Source organism: Lytechinus pictus, chromosome 18 (assembly GCF_037042905.1).
Source record: "Lytechinus pictus isolate F3 Inbred chromosome 18, Lp3.0, whole genome shotgun sequence".
NCBI lineage: Eukaryota > Metazoa > Echinodermata > Echinoidea > Temnopleuroida > Toxopneustidae > Lytechinus > Lytechinus pictus.
The window spans coordinates 21,974,606-21,982,414 of record NC_087262.1 but is presented as its reverse complement, the minus strand read 5'-3'; the positions used below and the strand labels follow the sequence as shown (position 1 = coordinate 21,982,414).

Below are 7,809 nucleotides of genomic sequence, written 5' to 3'. Positions count from 1 at the left end.
TATATCGAAAAACAGAAAAATAAATTAAAAAAAAAGAAAAGAAAAAGACTAAGACAAAGAAAAGAAGAAAGACTGAACAGAAAAAAAGAAGGAAAAAGAAAAAAAGACAATGGAAAGAAAAAAAAGAAAGACATGGAATTATAGAACAGAAAAAAATTGAGCAAAATGAATTTTTTCATAGATCCTTTCAAAGGATAAGCAGTGGCAAAAATTGACTGCATGGTTAATTGCCAACCCAGAACCAATCAAGAAAAAGACACCCCTGATTTGGTCTTACATGCAATTCACTCCTCCCACGTATCGGGATGTATCTTGGCTAAGAAGCCCCCTCCCCCTGATTTGGTCTTGATTTACCCCCCCCCCCCAATATCGGGATGTGCATTGGCTGCGCTGCTAGCTAGCTCGCTCTATGTATGTAAGTGTTGTTCTCGCACGCGCGCGCGCACGTACGCATGTAACCGCCAATTGCAATATTTGAAAAAAGAACCCGATCAACCACTGTTTTGCTGTTCAGAAGTCCGTCTATAATTCATCATAAACTAAAGGAACACAGGTCAGATTCGGACAACGACTTCAAATTCATTCGCAGAATACGCTAAACAGTAAGTTAGATACCAATTTTCTTTGATATTGTTTTCGTAGTTAGTGGCTCGGCCTGATTTTCTAGAATGTTACTGTTAGTGTTACTGTTAGATGTCGTTGTACTGCCACGGGGATTCACTGCCACCGTACCGCCACTGCCCCGTTGGCGCGGGCCGGGACACGCCTGTCTCTGGCGAAATGGATTATGGGGTGCGTTAATATGCCTTTGTATTGGCTGAGGTGAGCTGAGCCGAGCATTGTCATTGAGTAGTAATTCGCTCGTATGGTCTGATATCTATTGTCAATGTTTTACAAAACCATCTCTGAATACCGGTATGAATTTATGAATGAATGACTTGTTAAATTAATGCTGTACAGTGCAGTACTGTCATGACATTGACTGTCAGTGTCAAAGTGTCAATTAGGCCATTGGTTACTGCACAACATTGACATTGTTTCACTGAAATGGAAACCTTGCCGAAAAATATTGCTCTGGAATGAGGCCTATAATTTGTTGTTGTTGGTAGATAATGTTGGTAAATTAAGATGACATGGACATGGTAGTATTCAGGTGAAACATGGTAAGGTGTCATAAATTTTAAAACATAAAGCAAAGCCTTAAAGGCTACGCAGGCCCTAAAAAGCTACGCACCACTTATTGCGCATGCAATTTCAATGGTAAAATGTGCACTTTGTGTGTGGAACTGTGACTGGAGAGAGTGACAAACGATTCCTATTCAATTTTTCTAGAGAGACTGCAATAATTATTCAGAGAAAACCTACAACTGTTTGGAATTAACATATTTTAGAAATTGAGGCAGAGAAATATTCCATGATAAATCAAGAAGTGTTCTGAAAACATGGCGGAATTTTGGTATTAGTGAGTTGTGTGATATTTTCTTCTTGGTTAGGCCTAAGGATTTTTAGAATATTTATTACATATGAATACGATATAATTTGTTCAAATATAAAAATTGGCATAGTTTTTGACGTTTGTAAACAAAATTTGTAGTTTACATGTATATGTATGTATCCCCCCCCCCCAAAAGGGCCTATACTAATCTGAACTCAGCCATGCCGGCTGACTAAAATCACAATTTCTGAATTTTTTCCTTGGGATTTTTCCGTGGGATTGGGCGCTAATTTCGCACCGATCAACTTCGAGCAAAATTCACCACCAAATGTTGTTCTCAAATGTCATATCAAGTCTGAATTGCATTTGAATGTCCATATGCCCACCGCTTTTCCGAATATCGGGAACAGCTGTATATCGTCTTCGATCTCTACGTCATTGTTTGAATCCTCATGCGTTGCTTTGCCGTAATTTTTATATGGACTGAAGTTCGTAACCAAATCATGCAAACTGCCGCAGGCAAATCTTTTGGTCGCTAACTTCAGTCCTTATAAATAATGGCAAAGCCAAGCAAAGTGATGTCTGACTGAGAATTTGAACGATGAAGTAATGTTTAATGTTGGGGCCCGCAAAGATAACCTGGCTTGAGCCCGGACCGGAAGGTTTAGCAAAAAAAATTCTGGGTCCTGGATCGGCCCGGAACTCGGAGCCACCGCTCAACACCGCTGCTGCACTTTTGTACCCTGCGATGTTAGCGAACTAATTTAACCTAAATATTTGTCCGAATCAATTCACTGAGCATCAGGAACATCTTTATTCCGGCTTCCACCATGATTTCATCATTCGAGTTATCAGATTTAGGGTCTCACTCCACTGTATATTTATTTGGATATTTGCTGAAGTTAGCGATTACAACGCGCAAACACAAAGTCAACAGTGTTGCTGCCCTCTGCGATCGTTTGGCAAAATCTGACTAAGAATTTTAACTAAGACGTCGAGATCAAAGCTAAAATAATGCTGTTTCCACTGCTCAAAGTGGCTGAAATTCATGTAAAGGATAAATTAAGTTAGATTATTCGAGAAAATAGATGAGCTTGGTTCATGAATAGTGGTAAATGGTCGCATTATCTTGGTGTTTATTTGGTATTTTTCGGAGACATAACAGCTTCTGATCTTCGCTGTTTTGGCTCTCAACCCGGACCGGCTTGGCCTGGGGAAAATCACCCCAACTCACTGGTCTCTGAATTCCACCCCGGCATGGCTCCCACCATTACGATAACATCGGGAATGGAGCCAAAATACCGCTGTTCCCGATCGTGATGTTTGGAAAAATGGTGGGCATACTGTGTATTGACCTCAAAATGTGTGTAGACAATTACTGGTGGAAAATTTTGCTCGAAGTTGGCTGGTGTGAAACTGCATTAGTGCGGGAGAATAATCTGAGATCCTTTCATAGGGCTAGGCAAATCCATTTTCAAAGTTAATTATATTTGTTTAAATTAAGTTTGTCCTGTGATCACTTTTTATCTGTGTTTATTTATTTACTGATCAAAAACTTGCCCAAAATAATGTCTAGAATTCACCCACTGGCATATGATTGTCCCGGGACGGATCCTGGATTTCTCAAGGGGGGGGGGGCACATTTTTTCAGGAAACTTTAACAAGCACAAAAAAAGAGATCTTTACTTGTGTATGAGACAATTACCGTGTTTACACTTGATCAGCTTTTGGTTCAGAACCAAAAGCCGATGCAGAATTAGCCTCTTGTCGAGGCCCTGGTGGCTGCTTCCCGAGCGAAGCGAGGGATTTCCTAATTCGCGAAGCGAATTAGGCCTGGCGCGAGCCAGGGCCTCTTGACATCTGAACTGAATTATATATTCATGAGGAACGTTTTCCTAATGAATATACATGAGTCATGATATTACCGGTCGCCGAGTAAACCAATGAAATGTCAGAGCTGTTTCGTCTTGGGTTTGGAATACTATAGTAGTCCACTATTCTGCAGGGGATTCATTTAATTGCGGGACACTAAAGGGGATATAACCAGCAAAATGCTACAAGTTGTGGTACTACTAGTACTACTACTACTACTACTACTACTACTACTGGCCGTAACAGACCCATCACCGCCGTGACCGCCCCGAAACTTCCCGGGAGATACTGCTCAGCCGCTGGTCAGACTCGAGTCAACTCCCAGCAACTCCACCCCAGCTTCCCTCACAGCACTGTACAGCGGAGATCGATAATCGACGCCCCGGATCGACCGGTGGAATCGCATGAAAAATTACATTTTTTCCATATCCTGTTGGTAGATTTACAAAGACATCTCGTCCTTTCAGTGCAGGGTTAATTTCATCGACTTGCAAATCCTTAAATCGGTCAATATTCAGCATTTTAGAGGCATATTCAATGCTCTTTGATATTTCGTCGTCACTCTTCGCCAAGAATCAAAGGGTCGTTATTCAAGATGAGCTCATGAATATTTAATATGACGTCATAGCAGCCCGCGCTCTCATTGGATGATTTTCACCGACCAGTTTTTGGTCGGTGAATTGGTAAAAACAATAAAAAACAAAAGAAAGTCGGTGAAATTCGGGTCAGATGTCAAGAGGCCCTGTCTCGCGGCGCTCTGCTTCGCTCTCTCCCTTGCTTTGCCATGTTCGCTCGGAAAGCAGCCGACAGGGCCTCGACAAGAGGCTAATGCAGAATCGGCTTTTGGTTTATCTTACACTGCATTTACACGCTGTTACAGCTTGCGGTGCAGAATCGGCTCGCGTGTCAAAAACCTCAATTGATACGCTCACCAACAATATACGTCATAATAAAGACAACGCTGGATCCGTGCGCTTACAATTATGTCACAATGGTAAAGTAAATGAAATGCGCACCAATTGCCGATGCAGAATCGGCTTTCTGTTTACACGTAGTAAAAAAGCAGATTCTGCATCGGCTCGCGGTTCTGAACCTACTACTTTGGTGGTGCAAATTGCTGATTCTGAACCGCGAGCCGATGCAAGTTAATTGTGTTTTACACGCTATGAAAAAGCCGATTAAGTGTAAACACAGTATATATTTCCGTTAGAAATATTTGCTGTAACTTTCAAAAGGAGGGACACACTTGTGTAAAGACGCCATATTTACATTAAACACATTGGCCCGAATTCACAAAGGTGGTTTTGAAAACCCACGGTTGAGTCCATGGAGTATGCAGATTTCCTGTATAAATTACGCTTAATTTAGCACGTATCTTGCGCGTGTATAAAAGATGTCCAATTCTGATGCGCGCTTTTGTCGCAGTGCGCCAATTTGACGCCTGTTACCATGGTTAGATACGCTATTTTATTCATGAGTCCACTGTTTGAAGAGTGGACTCATTAATTCAAAACAGTGGACTCGTGATTAAAATAGCGTGGATAACCACGGCAACAGGCGTCAATTTGGCGCATTGTGACAAAAGCGCGCATCAGCATTGGACATATTTTGATATACGCTGTAAATAAGCGTAATTAATACAGGATATCTCCATAAAACATGGACTCAACCGGGGTTTTCAAAACCACCTTTTTGAATTCGGGCCATTGACTATTGCTCTCAAGGGGGGGGGGGGGGGTAGGGGCACAGGTCAATTGTGCCCATCTGGATCCGCTACTGTGATTGTCAATACCAAGAAAAGAAAATCATATTGAATGTTATCAATTAATTGATTAGGCCTACCTTTTGAAAACTGCTGCTCTGGAAATATGACTTCAGATCATTCTTTTTCTATTAGATAATTTTCTCTTGCATATCTACATGATTGCTGATCAAAACACGTTACGCAGCAGAGTAACTGTGTTATATTGATCTATATATTTCCAGCATGCACACACAGAAAATCTTTGGTGAGGGAATTTTATTTCTGTGACATCAATGTCAAACATATTTTCAAGTGAATTTGCTGCATATGTTGAAATAAAAATGATCATGATGCTGTATATGAGTGAATCATTGAATTTTGGAGCTTAAAGAAAGTTTTACTATATTAGTATTATATTTTTGTTTTTATCTGCACATGCATATTTTCCAACACTCAAATTGATTTTATTTCATTTAAGATTGGACGACGGATACACTGGATGATAATGTAGATGGTCCAGGATTATCTGGGAAGGAAACTACAGGTGTTGAACACAGAAAACCGTTTACAAGAAAACAACTGGAGTTTGTGAAAGGTAATTGTGTAAGAATTCACTTCAGTGGAAAAAATTGCAAAGCTTCATTAAATAAAACAGATTGTACTCCTGCAGTGGCATAGCTGAAAAAAAACTTGTGAGGAATGGTAAAAATACTGAAAAAGGCCAAATGTCATCCCCATTTATAGGATTACACGTCCTTTCTAACACCCCCCCCCCCTGGAAAAAATCAATATGCTGGCGGGGGGGGGGGGGGGTGGAAACGTTGGCCCCAGGTATGCATGTGGTATGGTATTTGTCATCATTTGGGCAACCTCCCATTAATTTAACGGGTTATTTTCTGCTAATCTATGGTTAAACATGAATTTCTTTATCATATTGTACAAAATGTTTTGTTGATATTTGTTAATTGGTACTATTCAATTGAAGGGTAGTTGCAAATTTCTCGATATTTTAGAAAAATATATCAATTTCTCAAGAAAGCTTGCACGCACGGCAAGCATTGATGTTTTGAACCCGTAGCTGACATACTGTCCTTTGCATTGTTTTCATCCCATATTCCTTATTACAGCTGAAAGAAATTAATCTTGCCGGGTACGCATTCACTTCACCTTGGTCGAGTGCAGCACAGTGGATAAATGTGTTGCTGAAGGAAAACACCATTGCTAGGATTCAAACCCACGACACTCTGTTGAAAGGTGAGAGTCAGAACCACTAGACCACGACGCACCCACAATTAACAAGCTGATGTCATACCCCCACTTGTTCTTTTGTATTTTATAACAAGAATTCATGTTTATTCACATTTTGACCTCCAAGAACTAAAAAGTGGAGTGAAGATTTATTTAATGTAAACACATGCATTGCTTGAAATCATTTCATGCTACGTGGGACATATCATACACACGTGTACGAAAATATGAAATTTTATGATTTCATTTTATAACATAAGCCTAACACAAATTCCTGACGATCATGTGCACATTCCAGTAATTTTTCCCAAAATGTTGCTAAACCTTCAAATCAAAGACTTTGTTATCAGATTTTAACGAAATTGTCAACATTATGCTTTTCTGATTAATTCTCTTCCTACCTAAATCTCCCCTCTTCTCATGCTTTCTTTCTATGGTCCCCTTCATTCTCCTTATAACTATGTTATATGTAAAATGTAACCGGTCGTCCAACCCATTTGATTGAAGGGCTAGGTACTCTAGACTGAAAGTTATGTGATTTAAATTCAAAGAGTACATCAGACCAAAAAAAAACACTGACAATTTCATCAAAATTGAATGAGGATTAACGAAATTATGACGAATTAAAGTTGTTATTTTTTGGTAAAACTGTTCTCTGCAAGTCCTCATGAATATACAAGATCCCAATTTATATATTTTATTGTATTATATGAATTCAAATTTTGTCCAAGCTAGGTTGTAAAAAATTACGATTGACTACTGATTTACTGTGTAAGACAAAAATTATATTATTTCTCACACATAGTTGAGTTATTCATCTGATTCAACACAACAAAAATAGACAAAAAAGAAATAAGTGGGAATCTTGTATATTTGAACTATGGGAAATAGTTAAAAAATAGATGTGCTACTAAGAATTATTTTCTATATGATTTGCAAAATATTAGAAAAAGATGTCGCTATTTTCCTTGTTTTTTTTTCTATTTTCATGATATATTCTTTATTATTCTATATATTCTATTTTTGATATAGATATTATTTATTTCTTTATGTATCTGTAATGTATTTATGATAAACTTTTGGCATGTTTCTACAGAAAATCATTAAAAACGATTTATCTTTTCCGGACTCAAAAACCTTATCGCCCTTAAACCAACCTGCTTCTACAAACTGAATAATCTGATTAACTCGCTTTTCGCGTTGCAAATACGGCGGAAATCAGAAAATTCAACCTATAACCTCACGTTGCATTGTACATATGTCCAAAATTGCATCTTCTTAGGAAAATTTTCAAAATTTGTGGTAGATCTCACTCAATGTAGCAGGTATACGTGTTGCACGATCAGCTGGCGAGATCGAAAAGGCCAGAATGTGCAAATATATGTACTGCGAAATTGCACTTCCGGGATTAAGCACTTCCGCCAGACACGATACGCTATTTTGCCGTGTGTTTTTACAGAAAAGTTAAACGGATTAACATGGCAATAACCACCTCTCAGAGATGGTTATG

At 39.0% G+C, this 7,809-nt stretch overlaps 1 long non-coding RNA gene across 1 annotated transcript; it reads left to right on the top strand.

The window, feature by feature from the left end:
• Window positions 1-393: 393 nt before the first annotated feature.
• LOC135157553 (uncharacterized) lies at window positions 394-6,534 on the top strand. The gene is made up of 3 exons (XR_010296536.1): window positions 394-602; window positions 5,530-5,646; window positions 6,179-6,534. It is a non-coding gene; the product is annotated as an uncharacterized LOC135157553 (long non-coding RNA).
• The last annotated feature ends 1,275 nt before the right edge of the window (window positions 6,535-7,809 follow it).